The sequence below is a fragment of the Phasianus colchicus genome, chromosome Z (genome assembly GCF_987193195.1).
Source record: "Phasianus colchicus chromosome Z, bPhaCol1.hap1.1, whole genome shotgun sequence".
NCBI lineage: Eukaryota > Metazoa > Chordata > Aves > Galliformes > Phasianidae > Phasianus > Phasianus colchicus.
This window is the reverse complement of record NC_143476.1, coordinates 53,780,727-53,798,858: the sequence shown is the minus strand read 5'-3', so window position 1 is coordinate 53,798,858 and position 18,132 is coordinate 53,780,727. Positions and strand designations below refer to the sequence as shown.

At 37.7% G+C, this 18,132-nt stretch overlaps 1 long non-coding RNA gene across 1 annotated transcript; it reads right to left on the bottom strand.

Moving 5' to 3' along the window:
• Positions 1-5,791: 5,791 nt before the first annotated feature.
• Positions 5,792-14,752, bottom strand: LOC149912988 (uncharacterized). The gene is made up of 3 exons (XR_016461410.1): positions 14,666-14,752; positions 14,252-14,343; positions 5,792-5,872 (listed from the first exon to the last, which is right to left on the bottom strand). It is a non-coding gene; the product is annotated as an uncharacterized LOC149912988 (long non-coding RNA).
• Positions 14,753-18,132: the final 3,380 nt, after the last annotated feature.

Here is an 18,132-nt window from a genome sequence, read left to right as displayed (position 1 = left end):
TAGGAAAGGGAAGGGAAGGGAAGGGAAGGGAAGGGAAGGGAAGGGAAGGGAAGGGAAGGGAAGGGAAGGGAAGGGAAGGGAAGGGAAGGGAAGGGAAGGGAAGGGAAGGGAAGGGAAGGGAAGGGAAGAAGGAGAGCTCATCTGACTTTAATACTCTAGGAATGAAATAAGTCCTAGAAAAGTTTCTATACATTATTAGAAGGATGAATATGTGGGTCCCAAGAACAAATCTAAATGATGCTGATATGCTCAAATGAAAGGGCAGGTGGCTTGGACAAAGAACTACTGGATTTGATATCTGTTTCTAATGGCCCCTTCCTGCCTCTTATTTGAACTCTAACAATAAGAAACTGAATGTCCCAGAACACCTCAATGTGCTTGCTACTGTGATTGCTCACAGTCTCTGCTCTCCCTGTGGTCTCCTTGTTCCTGCCTGACTAGAGTCAAGCCTGCCTGACTCACAGTACCTGAGATATACAGATTAAATATTGGTTACAGACTCGAGATAGGAGCTTTGCCTTATTGGGAGTTACTTGGAATAGCCTGTGGGAGCTTTGAACTGTCTCTGGCAAATTAGCTAAACATTTAGAGGCAAGGCAATTGTTTCAGTTTATTCAAGCAGAAGTCAAGAGTTAAGTACTCTGAAATAAAATCAAGATATGAATATACAGCACATTTGTGATACACAACCAATACTTTTAAATGTTATTTGTATGATTTTCTTGAAAATGTGGACAAAATAGAAAAGCAGATCAGTGCAAATGTTGTATCTTTATGATGAACATGATATTTTGAAGAGAAACGAATCATTGTTTCCAACTGCCAATTAAAAATGTTTAAGTAGATTGACTATGTTTTCAAATAAGTATTATATACTAGGAATATTAAATATTAAAACATTCAGATACTAGTATAAAAGAAAACAAGCAATTTTTATTTTTATATTTTTAAGTTTTGATACATTTTGAAAGATTATTTTCTGCCATTTCCAACTAGAAAACATAGCTTTACTATTTACTCCCAATATCAGATACTTATAACAAATGAATCAATAGTAATGATTAGGACTAAAGGTGGGCATAAAATATGCAACCTACTGTAGGGAACTTGCTTTAGTTGAGGGATTGAACAAGGCAATCTCTGGAGATTACTTTCAACCCTTATGATTCTGTGCTTCTGTGATTTTATGACCTATCTTTGCACCGATCACCTTCATGTTCAAGAAGTAGTTACTTTATACAGGCTTCTGGTTCTCTGACTGTCCACAATGCATCATTACTAGGTCCTCTCTAGTGGACAATTTAGTTCCTATGGTACCCTCCGGTGACTTGTCAACACAGGCAGCAAGAATCAGACCAAGTTTGTCTCTATCCCATGTACTGTCATTTCTATATGATCATATATGCCATATCATAGTATCCTTTCACTCTTAAGTGCCTCCATCTACCCCCAGGCAAAGGCTCCATACTGTGCAACACCTACTATCAACACGATACTAAAAAATATAAATCTGATGACTGTGACATACTGCAACTGCTTTGAGATGAAAATGTTTATACAGAAAATCTCAGTAGTGCCTTAAAAGCACAGAGCCAAGCACCAAGGAGAACTGGATCAAGCTCATGCAATCTGTGGGCCTGACTACCAACCATAGGATTTAGCTCCAGAAAATTTCTAACATTTTTCTTAGGAAGAGGACATAATATTCTGTGGTAATCTAGATGTCCAGACCCAACTACTTCTAAATTGTTTTTGTTATTCAATTAGAATGGAAAAAATAAAAAATAAGAAATTTGCTGTACATTCAGACAGTATTTTTTTCTTATACAGAAAAACATTTTTAATTAAGTTCGTAACTATAGACTTCACAAATGTTACTTTCAAACTTACAAGTACTGTTTGTGTAATACTCTGACTCTAACTGTGCTACTGAAATATTTGCTTTATTTATCACAGTACAAAATAATTTTGTATCATATTTGTACCTCTATCTTATAGCACAGATTTTTAAATGGCCATATTATCCCAGTATTTCTAAATCTGTACTACTTAATATATTTAACTTCATAGAAGTTTTATAAGGCAGGAAAATACTGTCTCCCCCTCATTTCACTGTGGGAGAAAACGCACTTTTGTAGTTTGCTGAAATCTTGCAAAAAGTAGGGTTCACGTGTAAAACTCAGGACAAAGTGGAAATGTATGAGTTACAGCATGATTCTTTTGGGTATATTTTAGTCATTCAAATCTAGGTTTAGAGAATACTGTGGAAAAAAATCGAATTGGAGAATGTTGAATGTCAAACAAAATAACTCCCCTATACTTTAGATTTTGGAAAGGTGTAAAGGGATGTTTAACCCTTCTGGAGCAGTTCTTCTGTAACGCCACTAATTGCTAGTTCTTGCCAAATGAAATTAATCTTCAGCTGGTGTAAAGTGTGTACCTTCTCTGATGTTAGTGGGATTAAACTCTTTCATATCTGTAGAAAGTCCAGTGTCCTTTGCATGAATTATTTTAGTATTATTTTTGGCTTAATGAATGTTTGTTTCCTCTCAGTTCAGAGTGAAAACTTTAGTCCAGAGGCTAGAAGAAAGGAAATGAGTGAAGAGAAACAAATCAGTGTTTGAATGGGTAAAGTAATCCATTATTTTTATGCCTAATGGCACTTGCAAACTGGAGTATTTCAGCAACTCAGTACTTATTTGTTTACATCACCTTGTTTTTTGAAGTGTACATTTATGTATTGCATTAACATTTCATGTGCTGCATGCTGCATTTCACGGTGACACTAAAATTAAATCCTACTTCAGAATGCTATGGATCACACAACAAAGACAGTATTAGGGAGGCATTCTTAAAACACTCCCCCGTTAGCAGCACAAAGCTCTTTCTCTTTTTCTTTGTAAATCTGTTTATAAAATATTTCTCTCTCACTGTCTGCCACATTAATTTTGTATTTTATATGAAAAATTTAAATCCAAGCAAATATTTTAAAATAAATTACACTAACAGAGTGCTTGAAAGGGGACAACTGACATCATGCTGTTCACTCATAACATATGATATAATACTCACAGCAGGTTGTCCACCCCTTAGAATATAGAAATGGGGCACAAAATTTAGAGCATGATGTGGGACAGGGGGAGAGGAAGCTTTTCTGTCAGGAAATGGATATGAGAGAATATGGCCCTATACATATGGCTTAGATTCCAGCTATAACTGCAGACACATGATTTATTACATCCTCATCATGGGCTGTGCTGACCAATGGAAGAGGAAGTAGCACCCTTTCCTTAAAGATGATCTATTGCTCCTTCTGATTTTGCTGAGCTTTGGTAAAGAACCTACCCACACGAGGCAGGCTCTTGCCCTGAGCACATCCTTTAAATGTGCAGTTTGTATGTGTTCCTGACTAAAGAGGGAAAGGAGGCTAATAATTAGGTCAGCTGCATTCTAATAACCTTTCTTGCACAGTGTGATGGAGCAGAGTACACATCAACCTGTACTGTGGTCGTCCTAGAACCTGACAAACCCTAGTTATCTGTGAAGAACAGGAACCACAGGATCACAGAATCACCAAGGTTGGAAAAGACCTTCAAGATCATCCGCCTATCACCAATAGTTCTGACTAAACCACGTTCCTCAAAACAAAATCCAAACATTCCTTAAACACCTCCAGGGTTGGAGACTTCACCACCTCCCTGGGCAGTCCATTCCAGTGCCTGACCACTCATCCAGAAAAGTAGTATTTCCTAACGTCCAGCCTAAATCTTCCCTGGCACAGCTTGAAGCCATTCCTTCTAGTTCCAACCAAGGCAAAAGCTATTTCCTTGTGCTTTTATCTGAGATCTTCTTCTATTTGTGCAGTACAGTGTGTCCTGCTGGTGTGTGGGGAGCCTTGGTGGAGAAACTGGAATGAAAAAGTGAGAGTCAGGGTGAGGATGGAGAAGTCTGAGAAAATGCTGGTGATGGAGAAAGCAAGAGGGACAGTGAAAGTCCAGTGCTACCCAATGCTCCTTTAATGATCAGAAGCAATAGCAGAATGGCTGCAAATCCATGGCATGATACCAGGTAGTTAGAATCAATGGCATTTCCCAGCCTTTCTCCTCACCTTGCAGCTAGGCAATTCAGCCTGGCAATTTCCCAAAGAAAGAAATAATCTATTATATCTTGAGCTTGAAACTATACATTAGACATAAAGCATTTGAAAAGATGTGGGCTAGCCTGGTTCCCTCTTGTCAGGATGATGAATAAGACTATTTCTTTGGCTTTTGTGAATTTTGGCCATATATCTGTCCCAGGTGAGTTAAAACCTGGAGTTTCTAGTGAAAGAACCTGGTAATCTTTCCAGGAGAATGGCAAATAGTTGCTGAGTGGTTAATTTTGATTTTCAGAAGTAAGCAATTTTCAGGGTGTTTTTAGATGTAATTTAATGAATTTTTTCCATTTCTTTTTCTTTGCTGGTTTCAGTTGAGACTTTATACACATCCACTGTGTTAGAAAGCATCTCAGTTCTGTTTGAACATATAGTTGTTTGCTTTTAGAAAAAGTGCTATACTTACTGTGTATAGTACATAATTGAAGGAGCTTAGCTTCTCTGAAAGGTCAGAGGAGGTTTAATGTGCTCTCCACACTGCACAAGTCAGAACTTGAGTAAACTCCCCCACTGCATTTATTCCCAATGTTCCTGCCCTGAAGTTGTACAGTGGCCACAGGTTTGTTCAGCACACTCATTGTGAAGAGAAATGTCTCTTTAACAGAACTTGCTGTGCCTCATCATGTAATTTGTGTTTCATCACATGACACTGGTACATATCAGACATCTAACAGCTGAAGTGTCTTGTAGGAGTGGCTACCAATATCACTGTCTGCACATCTAGTTCCTGGGGGTTTTGAAACTGTACTAACATTTTCTCTTCTGTGGAAGAAATGGTCTAACCTTGTGAACTCTGCAAGTTTAAATGGACAAGTGTTTTCACTTACTACAGGTTTGCCAACTTTACAGGGAGCCCAGCTGTCTGTGGTGCAAGCAAGAAAATGACCCTGATGCCACAGGAGAAAAAATTACCCCAGTCAAAAACCATGTAGTAATTATTAAGCTGTTTTCCAAATGAGATTTCTGAGACACTTCCACCTTATGTTATTTCATATAATACTGTCAGTTCCTTATTTTCCCTTTTTATCCTTGAAGAGAGATTGTTCACAGGGATTACTCTATTTTATTGTCCAGAAATATCAGCTATGATTAATACTCTGCCTTGGATAGTACATCATATTTTCCCTTTGGGGCACCAAGTGCAGTGTCCTTTCATACACCTTTCCATCCTGACAAACAGGTTCAGCTATATTGTGTTTACACAAGGACATATTTTCTGATGTCTACTGTCTGCACGTATTATCAGATTGGACTATAGTATCTAAGACTTGAAATATATCCAAGCTAATTTCCTGGGGGTTTTGAACATGACTGTGTGACTATCAAAAACTGAAATTTTTTGATACTGTGTTGAATTATCCTGATTTGCAGTTCAATGTAAATGTTCAATGTAAAGAACGCAGTAAAATCAGTGTCTAAGTTCATGAGATAAAATATATAGCAGTGTTGATAAAAAATCAAAGATACACTTGGTATGCAGTGAATTAAATGCCAAGTTATGAAAATATATTAGCTCAGCACTATTAAGAACGTTCTTACACTGAAGGCAGAAAGCAGAATTAACTATCACTAGCAAACCTTTCTTCACCAGTAGAGACTCCTCACCAGCTCAAGGAGCACTTTCTCTTTCATTCCTTTGATTGTATTAAATATCTCCCCATATGTGATGTGTAAAAACTGAAGACATTTTTTCAGACTTCTATTCTGAAGGTGTTTCGACTGAGAAAAGAAAGAGAGAGAGGTTTTTCAGTGTACTTTGAAATATCCCTATTGTTTGCTGAGCATTATATTTGGATGCCAGTTTCAATGATAAACCTCATTTGAATGAGAGTGAAGTACATTTGTCTGAAATACTGCATTTCAGGCAGACACACTACGTACATACAGGATAAGTGATGTTATGTGCATGTGTATGCATGTAGGTGTATGTGTATAAAGGTACCCTTATTTGCAAAATCTAGTGGTATTTAATTAACTACATGACTATCAGGACACAGGTCTCTTATTTGGGGAATTATTTTATAGTACTCTATGCTATAGATGAAACAACATGTGTTGCATATCCATCAGTCTTGTGTAGGTAATTTTCTGGGCTTTCTTAATGCTGTCCACTAACATCCTCTTGTACTGCTTGCAAATCTCAGTGTTCCTACTTCAGTAGTTGGCACTCTTATCTGTTTCATTAGAAAGTCTCCTGGTCAGAAGGCCTGCAGTAGTCACCTCCAAACAGTATGTTGTTCATACATCTACTCATGATGTTCAGTCTGTATCACAGAAAATTTTTCTTTCCACTTAACCACCCTGCTGCCCTCCACAAGTTTCAGCCACTTGTTATCATATTGTGCTTTTCTTTCTTGCCTGAGTGTTTTTTTAAGCATTGTTTCAGACTTCAGCCTTGTAGCATTTTTTTCTGGATCCCACACTTCTCTGAATAAAACACAAGGCTCTTAGGATTGTGTTGCTTTTTTTCTGTCACTCTGCCTATACATTCTGAAAAGCACGTTCAATGGAAAAAGTTAAATTTCTATCAAATGTAACCAGAGTGACTACACAGAGCTGGGAGATATGCCTGCAACTGTTGCATGCATGACATCTTGTAATTACAGATAATATGCAATAAGTTTATCCTTCTGAAAATTCTGGGCATAATTGCCAATTTAATGGACACTTGCCTTTTCTGTACTTGATATGCTTGTTACAATTGTTAAGCAAAACAGAAGATAGGATGAAGAAAAGTTGGAAGTTGACCTAAACCATTGCTTTGATTCAAGACCTGAAAAAGTTAACTAGCCATACTTTATGAGCAAGTAATTAGCCTACTGTTCTATCATGTACCTTGATGTGGAAATGTATTTGTAGAAGTTTGATGCCAATAGAAAACTGTTTAAAATTGAATTATTAGTCTTATTTTGCTTTTAAAGTTCCAGGGCACGGGTGCTGTGGTTTACTATGGCTTGTTTGCAAAAATTCCTTTGGAAATGAAAGCCTTTTTATGCAGCTTAAATTGCTTATGTCTTTATTTCTAGAGTTGTATCTACTTAACTTTCAAATAACCCAAACTCCTTTTAAATGCATGAAATAAATAAGAACAAAAATAACCACAAACACCACCACCGCCCAAAAATCTCAATTTACTGAGAATTTTTTTGCCCAGTTGCAGGATGGACTGAATTTTTACAGTTGAGAAATAAACTGCTGAAAACCTATTTTTTTTTTTTTTTAATGGAAATACTGACAGCCTTTCAGCTGCAGTGGTCTTCATGAGAGCTACTAAAATAAAAATAACAACATGAATCTATTTAACTCTTGAAAATTGTTTGTGCTTTTCTGTCCTCCAGGAGTGATGTTGAGCATAGGGTAGCAGTTGCAATTACATGATTAAAGTATAAAACTCAATAAACATAAAAAGCAAAAGATTAATTTGATTTTTGACTACCGTAACTGGAAAAAGGCCTCTTAATATCCTAACTACTTTTTTTTCATTCAGTATCAAAATAGTTAATTGCCTGGCATGATTGTTTGTTCCTTGACCTGTATATTCCCTTGCTTTGCTGAAGTACCTGTGTTCTGAACCAAAAACTGTGGGACCTTTAACTGACATCATGGAGCTCTCTGAGAATGGCTTTGCTCACCATAACATACTGTCAGTTCAATTTGACAGCATCAGCTGAAGGGGGAGCTATTCTTGGGTAAGCTGAGTGCTTCCTTTGTATACAGCATTGAAAATTCAAGTAGTTTTCATACATGAATTTCACAAATGAATTACATGAAATCCAACAGGAGTTGACTTTACCTGGGAATTCATCCCCTTTGAAAAACAGCAGACAGGCACAGACACATAAGATCAGGAACAAATACAGAATCTGAAAGTGTTGATCTTAGAAATGTCCATCTCCAGAAGTTATATAAGAAGGCTGTGTTCCCCTTGTTAGGCCCCAGTCTGTACAAGTACAATGAACAAAGTCCTGCATCTATTGTCTGCTCTCTGTCATTATCATAGTCCTTGGGAAAACTACTGCATTAACAGCCCAGGTTATGGGCTGTTATAGAAAATGGGGACCTCTACTTGTAATATTTCTCTTCATATGTGTATTCTTTGCTTGGCAACACTGAACTGAGGTCTAATATCTTGTGTTATCTGACTTTGTAATTGTAAAAGCATATATATATATTTTTGCAGGTGGAAAATGTTTTCCAACTGATCCTACAAATTCCAGATTCTGTATTTATCTTGACAGAGTTGTTTCCCTTTAGTTTAGAAGATTATAAAGTCTCTGCTGTGTTATGAAAAGTTAACCAGTTTGTATCAACTTAACTAAACTTCCTTCTTTCCACTTTTCTTTATGTCTCATGTTGCCATAATAAATGCAAAATTCTTAGCTACTCATAACAGCTTTACAGGTCATTTTCCTCCAATAATACCAAATCATCTGCAACAGCATTTCATAGTTTAAATGCACTGTCAGAACTATGACTGTTGAAGCGTATACTGCACAGTAACATCCATAGTCACAAAGGCTCAGGATTTTTACATGAAGAGAAATCACAGTTCTCAGTATTTCTCTTTTGTCCCCAGTCATCCTGTGTAAACGTGGGAAAGCAGTGGTTTTTTGACTACACTACCAGGTGCCCTGGACCTAATGACTTTGACTTTCCACTGTTGTCCTTATTTGTGTTAGTGTATGAGGACAAATAGTGTTAGTAGGCTCCAACAGCAATTAATTATAGTCTTTATGATAAGTGTGCAGGAAGCACTGTGAAGAATTGCATTCAAATAAATGTTCACATATGTGTAGAAATAGACACTCAAGGAGGAGGATATACATGTGCATATGCTCTGTAGTGCTCAAGAAATGATTTCAATACATTACCTACTTGCTTCATCTCTTTGCGTATTTAGGAATAGATTTTCATTTGTGCTAAGTCTCCTATATACTCTGACAGGGAGTAGAGGGACGTTTAAATGAGTACATACTTTATGAACAGAGGTGAAAAGGATCTTATCATAAATAAGGATTAGTCTTTGAGGGTACTGTTTAATTCAGTGTGAGAAGATGCCACATAAGTCATTTAAAGCAGGAGAGCTATACAAATATAGGCTCTGTTTGCTATGTAACTGACAAGGCTGATGGCAGAAACTGGGCCATTTTGCCTCTTCAGTTACTGTGTAGTCACTGACCATGAGAATAAAGCTCATGGGAGTTTAAGGTAAAATCAAAATTCCAGTGGAATAATGTATGTGATAGGCTGGACTCTTGGCTACTGTAGATGGTCATCTACCTACTGAAAGCAGACTTAACCACATTTAATAGCCCTTTTCAGAATAGGAAAACCCTACTTAGTGACAGCATTTTTAAGGGGATACCTCAGTGACCTGGAACAACGTAAAGCAATGGGTCTTTGCTGTGGCTATTATTTGCATGCCACCAAATAATAAATAAATAATAAAAAGCAGTGCAGTACTCTTTCCTTTGAAGGAGGAATAGTTTAAAAATAAATGAGACTTTAAAACTTGCAGGTGAGATTTATGGCAGTAGACAGGTATGAAGTTCAAGTAAGCTACAAGAGTAAATAAGAAATTAAAGTACTTCTACACAGTGCTGTAAGAGCTCGTAGTAAAGGAGCTTTGAACTCCAAACTAGTCCAGCAGTATTTGAACTGCTTTAATTACTTCTGAATCTACTTGTCCTTCTAATTAACAACACTATCCTGCTTCTGAGATACCCAGAAATGCCTTTGAATAGTCCTTCACTGTGCTGTGCAGAAAGCTACGCTTTTTCAGAGGAAGTATCTTTACACTACCCTTTGTTACATGATTTTTAATACCTCCAGAAGTGAAGGGGAATTATTTACCATGTGAGATGTGCAAGTATGCTTCTAGATTGGGTTGTGGAAGCATCCTATGGCTACTGCATGAGGAATGCAGACCTCAGTTTATTGATATTTCTTGCATCCTGGTAGTGTTGTAAATCTTGTCTTATGAGTCCGTCCTTCCCTCCTTCCTTCCTTCCTTCCTTCCTTCCTTCCTTCCTTCCTTCCTTCCTTCCTTCCTTCCTTCCTTCCTTCCTTCCCTCCTTCCCTCCTTCCTTCCCTCCTTCCTTCCTTCCTTCCTTCCTTCCTTCCTTCCTTCCTTCCTTCCTTCCTTCCTTCCTTCCTTCCTTCCTTCCTTCCCTCCTTCCCTCCTTCCCTCCTTCCTTCCTTCCTCCTTCCTTCCTTCCCTCCTTCCTTCCTCCCTTCCTCCCTTCCTCCCTTCCTCCCTTCCTCCCTTCCTCCCTTCCTCCCTTCCTTCCTCCCTTCCTTCCTCCCTTCCTTCCTCCCTTCCTTCCTTCCTTCTTTATTTGTGTGTGTGCGTGTGTGTGCGTGTGTGTGAAAGAACTAAATATTTAAAGTTCATTAGACAGTTTTACCCTTAGTCTTTAGAGAAAAATTCCCATCCTAACCTAAATGTTTTCTTGGCATATATTATTTCTTCAAATATGATGATTAGACATAGACTTAAAGTGATTGATGAGCAGAATATTGGTACTGTCTTATGTAATTTGCAGCATTCATGTAAATGAGTTACCCTTTCTGGTAACAGTATGAACTGTACACCACTGATATGCTTAACATATTGTTTTTCTCTACTGTATTCAAGAGAACAATTTTAATTTGTACTTTTTGATGCATTGTTCTAGATATGCCATACCATATTGCATCGTTTTTATTCTCTGTTTTACCCATCAGGTTTGTATTTTCTGTTTTCTAATTTCTCTATCTTGATGTGCAAAGAATTTTTTGGGGGATTCAGCAAATTAAGAAAAAAATTGATTCTGCTCTGTTTTTTTTTTATTTTATTTTATTTTATTTTTTTAAATCTCCTATTATATAATTCTGAAATGCCTGTATACTTTCTTATTGAAATAGAGCTTCCTGTGCCCCCAGTGTTGGTATGGGTTAACTATCTATATTTATTTTTGTAAGAAAGGCAATTGTATAGAACATATCCAACATGCTGGCAAAACTACAGGCTGACATTTTATATCAGTAGAAAGCCTCTCCCTTCAATACTTGTCCACTTTTCCAAGCACATCATGGTTTCCAACTCCCTCTGCGTGCACTAGTGTAAAGGCACTTTAGCTGGGTTTTCTGACACACTACCTTTCTAGAGGGGCCCTCCCTCAAACCTCCAAAAAAATTCTGAAGTTTTCCCCTGCTGCTTCCTAGGGGGACATGAGAAGATTTTGGACAGGGAATCAGCAACATTATCTCTTCTGAGAAGTTCCCAGAAAATTCTACAGGACAGTTCAGAGGCTTATTCCTGCCATATCCTTCAACGACCACATCTCCAAGCCCTTCTTTGTCCCATTGACCTCCACCTTCTTCCCCCAACAATTCTAGTTGAAATTTCTGAACTACTTGCTCCACCTTGACGAGTGTCATTTTATTCCCATCTCCCTTCATACCTACTTTAAAGCTCTCTCAACAAGACCTTCCAGCTCCTGGGCTAGGATCTGCTTTCCCCTTGGAGACGAGACTCATCTGCAGCCATCAGGCCAGACGCCGAGTAAGCTGTCCCATGGTCAAAGAACACAATTTTCCTGTGGTAGCAACGGCCTTTCAGGCACTTATTCAAAGCCCGCGTTTTCTTAGACCTAATCTCACAGTGTACTGAGTAACCTGTGTGTTGTCGTAGGCGTTAATGAGGTATCGGGTTGTGATGCGATAGGACCTCCCCCACTCTGTGAGTAACATGTGATGCATGCTTAAGGGGCTTAGGCGAAACGGGATGTGTATTTAAGGGGTTCTCATGCCTTAATTAATTGCCATTTGCTTCTCCCTGATATTTGGTGTCAGTGTTGCTATGGCCCTAGCGAATGCAGATCGTTAGCCCCCTGACGGTGCGGCCTCGGACACGGTGGTTGCCAGAGGTAACACCTGTGACTGCTTTTTAGTGTTCAAGAGAAGGGATCTTTTTTGAAAATCCAGAAGTTTTATTTTTGTTTAAATTCCCTGCTTAAGGATTGATAAGAAGTGGGAAATAGAACTGTGATTGGCAGTTTCCCCCAAATTCTGAAAAAAAAGTGCATTTCTTGCTGTATTTTCTCCTCTACTGACAGAATTACCATCACAGCAAGAAAGATAACATCATGGATATTTGTTTTATTTCTCAGTTTATGACAGCATTTGTACATTCATTCTTATATGATCTTTTTTAGATATTTGAATAGTTTTACTTTGAGAAGTTCTATCCTACGGGCTTTTGAAATAACTTGTGGAAGCAACTCTCTCCCTCATAGAAGGTATACCAGGACCAACATTTCCAAATCTCTTTTGGAAAAGTTTAGGTTGCATATTTGTTTATGTTTACAACCTATATAGACTGGAAGAGCGTGCTGCTATTAGGCACCGCATGTATAAATTTTTAAATACGTGCTTAAAGCCCAGCTAGAGAAAATGTGTCCTAATGCTAATCCCCATTTCCCTTAGTTATGTCAAATGTCATGACTACCTTCAGAACCATACTGGAGAGGTTACTGGAAGTGCTGGTAATTGCCCAGGTACTCTATTATAAATAAACATGCAGTTTCTTTTCCTTTTCTGCAATGGTTCTTTGACTCGTGAAAGATGTTCAACTAAGAAAAAAGTCCTGCTGACAGAAATGACTTTAACTGTTTATCAAGATAGTGACGCCATTTAGAAGACAAACCAAGAGTACCACCCTGTCTTCATTTGACTGCAGATTCATGATGGCCTCTCCACTAATGAGTACAGTCTGCAAAAGGAGTTTTTGTTCTCCTGTCTCCATTTTGCCCTAATGCGGTTTCACCTATTCCACTGTTTCACCTGTTTTCTTATCTAATGTTTATTCCCAGGAAAACACTATTGTTTGTAGTGCATTCTGCCTGATCTACTTTGCAAATGCACTCTAAAACTTAAAATCTGGAGAAAAAGAAACAGCCTTTTTAAACCAGGAAACTCTAGTCATATGGATCTAGTTAGTTCTAATATCTAAACTAGCTGAATTTGTAAAAGTGCCAAGAATTGCCAGAAGGTGTGATACAAAGCGAGTATAAACTATGATGTACTTCTTGTGAATTATCGCCTGGCATACCAAGATAGTGATGAGCATATGGTATTTCCATGCCTAGTGTGAGTTATGCATAACTGTGCTACATAATATATGCTTCAGATGAACCCAAATATTTCCCACTGAGTATTTCTGAGTGTTTTCTTTTTTATTAAGTATCAAATTGAAACATCAACACTAATAAGAACAAAACTAATACTTCTCAACTTCCAACCAATCAAGAATCTAGAGATGTCTTTTCTTTTTTAATCAGAAAACTCTGAAATACCACACATGAAAATGAGCATCTTCCTCAACAGACTAAAAAATGTGTGAAATTTCATAGAAATCCATTCTCATAGTTTCATTATGCAGAGGATTAATGTTTAATGCTGTGAGGCTGCAGGTCCACACTAATAATAAAAAGTACAAAAGACTATTGTACAGGGGAAGAAAATTCATCAAACATTCCTAGAACATCAGAAAGGTTTACAGAATAAAAAGTTAGCTAGATGTTCTATTTGTGTTCAAGCAATTTCCTTGATGTAAGATGAGATTTTAATCATACTGTAGTTTCACATTGCCCATATTGCTACTTTTTGTCTTTTTTCCATCTTCATCTCTGACCTTGGTCAGAGCTGTAAGAATTTGAGTTTTCTTTGGTCTGTGGTATACCTACAAAATACAGTGTCTTCTTGTTATTTTCTTCCTTGTTACACTGAATTTTTGTCCCAGATTGCATCCATTGATATTATCATACTGACTGAAACAGCAGACAATTAACAAAGTATCGCTGACAATGGCAGCTTTTTAAAATAAAGAAGAAAGTATTCAGATTTGTATTACAAATGTGTTGCAGATGTCTTCTTCAAAAATTACTGTCTGGAATTTTGCCATTAATTTAGCAAACAAAATCAAAACAAAAATACATAATTGCAAAACAGAGCTCATAAACTAATAGATAGATTTATCTAAAATTTTGGTCAAATGTTTCCAGAGAACAGTTTAGAATCACTGAAATGTTGTTTTAGTGAATACTTATAACTCACCTTGTCAGAGGTGCTGTATGCACTCCCACATGTTCATGATCCACCTGTTGATATTGATTCTCTTCAGCCGATTGCATTACTAGCATACAGACCTAGGAGGTACAGAAAGCTGTTCTCTATGGCTACTCCTGCATCTGCAGTACTAGTTCCTGCAGTTTACTAGAGCCTAATTTATATGTAATTTGGCCAGATTTGGGATTGCCTGGAATCACCTCTAGGTTTGCCAAAGTTTCTACTCAATATATTAATCAATACTGTAAACAAAAAAATAGCTCTCATCATAGCTGGTCTTTGCACAGCATGACCTGCACTGGGGCATCCTCTGGACTTTCAAAAATTCTCCTAGAAAGTCCTGCAGCAGCTAGTCAAAAGTTTTGTGACAGAAGTGATTAAATGTGAAATCAATCATGACACCTCAGGTCAGCCTCTCAGGCCTATGCAGAACCTGTTTGTGGTATTCCTGGAGAATCTGATGAGAGAGTGTGCAAGCACAATTCTGACATCCTGCTACATTACTGATGAGAGAGTGTGTGCAAGCACAATTCTGACACCCTGCTACATCACAGCTGCAGCTTGAATTGCCTTCTTACGTCACAGCTGTAGCTGAAATTCCTTAGAGTTTCTTCAGTACTTTACAAGAAATAAAATCAGGTTAATTATAATAATCCTCATTTTTGAAGTTGAGTCTTGCATAATAAGCACAACAAACTGTCCTGACATTTTAATAGGATTATAAACATAAGACAGTATAAATGCAAATATATAAAGTGTCAAAACTCTTAGGGAAATGAAAGTAGCTTACAATCACAACACTGACATCTGTCACCATTCTCATAGTTCCATAGTCCATAGTTGTTCGTTTGAATTGTATTTATGAATTTTTTCACTGTTCACCATGTTTATTTTTATTGAGTAGCCAAATAATATTTGTAAGGAAGAATAGGAAAAAATGAGAAGGAGAGCAAAGAAACATTACAGGAAAATAGAAAGAGAGAACAGAAAATTAAGAACTAATAGCAGCTAGAAATCCAATTGAGAGAGGTTTGTTTAAGAAAAACTGAATGGATGTTTTTAGACTCTATGCTGGTTGAAAAAATTTAGAAAAAGTAAGTTTTGCTTGCTGAAATTATTGGTGATTCAAGAAACAGAACTTTTTAGTTAAAGACATCAATCCATACATGAAGACAGATTTTCTCAGATCTAGGCTTAGCTGATCCTAAAATGAGACATGACTCAAATATGTTTGGACCAAATATGACCGTGATTGATAAAACAACAAAACATGCATTAGTGTTGATTTTTACTGCTACTTTAGTAACAGCTAGAGTTACAAATGAGCTTTAAGAAATGAACATACCCTTTCAGTTTTAATAAAAGAGCATAATCTAAGTAGTAATTTCATTGTGCTGACAAGGATGATCACTGAACAGTGTTGCAACTTATGAATAACGGAGAAAATAAATGTCTTTACTGTGATGACAATTTGTTGTGAAAATCCAGTAAAGAAACATTCATACTTTTTACCGTTTGCTGCCTTTTGAAAACAAAATAAATATGCCTTTTTTTTTTTTTTTTTTTTTTTTTTGTAATGCATTTTTGGCTGGTGTATCTGGGCACTGATTCAAAATCACTCAGTTTCTCTGGAAGAAGTTCATCCATAAAGATTGAAGAATTTTCAGTTGAAGAATATGTTTAAAGGCAAGCACAAACAAACAGACAAACAACATGCTAGTATACTTAAAACCATAATAGGTGAGCTAACTTCATACATTTTGGTTTCTAAACAGCAGTCATCATGCTTTTTTGATGTAATATGTGCATTGAAATCCCCATTGAAATGGCAATAATATTTTGATGTGCACTACAGCGAAGACCACTCTGGCACTAGGAAGTTAAAAGAAACTAGGAAAGAGTTGTCAGGTTGACAACTGTAGCAGAGGAAGATAGGAAAACATGTAGAAAAAATTTATCCAGCTTTAATAACTCTGATATAGAAGAAGATATTTCTGTATCACTCAGGACTTATTTCACCTTGAGTTAAACGAAGTTAGTGTGCAAACTTTTTTTCCCTATACTGGGACACTTTGATGTTTACCCTGTGTGCTTCTTAGAGCGCTTGTTGTATTTATTCATAGAATGATAGAATCCTAACAGTTGGAAGGACCCCCTACAGGCCATCTAGTCCAAGTCACTGGCAATGAACAGGAATATCCTCAGACAGATCAGGTTGCCTAGGGCCTGATTCAGCCTCACCTTGAAAGTCTGCAGGGATGGGATATCAGTCACATCTCCGGGTACCCTGCTCCTCACTACTCTCACTGAAAAAAGACTTTTTCCTTAAATTCAGCCTAAATCTACCTGCCTTAAGCTTGAAATCATTTCCCTTTTTCTATCACCACAAACCCTGCTAAAGAGTCTGTCCCCTTCTTTCCTGTAGCTCCCCTATAGATACTGAAAGTCCACTATCAGGTCACCGTGCAGACCTTTCTTCTCTGGGCTGCACAGCCCCAGCTCTTTCAACCTGTCCTTGTAGGAGAGGCATTCCATCCTTTGATCATTTTTGTGTCCCTCCTCTGGATGTGCTCCAACAGATCTATGTCTCATTTGTACTGAAGACTTCACATCTGGATGCAGTACTCCAGGCAAAGCCTCACCAGCGCAGAATAGAGGGGCAGGATCACCTCCCTTAACTTGCTGGCCACGCTTCTTTCGATGCAGCCCAGGATATGATTGGCCTTCTGGGCTGTAAGGGCACACTGCTTGCTCATGTCTAGCTTCCTGTCTACCAGTACACACAGGTCTTTTTCAACAGGGCTGTTCTCTATCCTTTCATCCTCCAGCCTGTATGGATATTGGATGTTGTCTCAACCCAGGTTCAAGACCTTGCATTTGTATTTCTCAAGCCTGTCTATGTCCTTCTGGATGGCATCCAGTCTCTCATATGTGTCAACTGCACCCCACAGCTTGTTGTCATCCACAAACTTGCTGAGAGTGCACTTGGCCCCACTGTCAATGTCACTGACTCCTGGTTGACACCTCTCATCACTGATCTTCATCCAGACATTGATTCACTGACCACCTGTGAAAATTCAAGACTGAATTTTCAAGGCAAGCCTAAATGCATCCTTCTCTCTTTAAAAGAAAACAATGAAAATAGTAAAAATAGTAAAATGAACTGCCAGAATTCTTCACTGGAGGTGTCATCTCTCATATGTAAAATTTTAGGATTGTATTCATGCCTTAGGTTGTTTGTGTGTGGGGAGGCTCTTCTTAACTGCTATATTTTTATTTCAGAATCAGTTTTGAGTGTTAATGTCAAGAGTTTCCAGTGATGTGTGCCAAAAGCACTGTAGCAGTATTACCAAAAGAGTCTTCTCATGAAGGAAATAGGGGCTGCTACACTCTAATGCACTCTAATTTATGTAGAACATGTGTGTCAATTTATTCTAGTTGAAGTGGATTTAGCAACAAAGAACTGTCACAAGCTGATGTTCTCTGTGTTTATTCAGAGAATAGGTACAGGATGGAAAATAGAACTTAATTCTAGAAATATAGCACAATCTTTAGCATGGAAGAAATATTCTTGCCAGACAAAGGTATAGCTAATATTAAAATTTGCATGTTGTTGTGTGAGAAGAGCAGAGAAGTTTGGTAGAAAAAAACCTCTCTTGAATTCCAGCTTGTACTCAGTTATCACAGGGGCTGCGGGTGGCTGAGCTTTTAAATACTGAGTGATGTCCAACTCAGTGCTGTAAGTCTGTTCATGTTCAATATATGAACAATCACAGTTACGGATTCACAAACAGGGCACTGCCTGATTTATCTAGTCATGTTTGAACCAACTCTCATGATGACCCTTCAGGAGTCTGGCTGTACTTAAT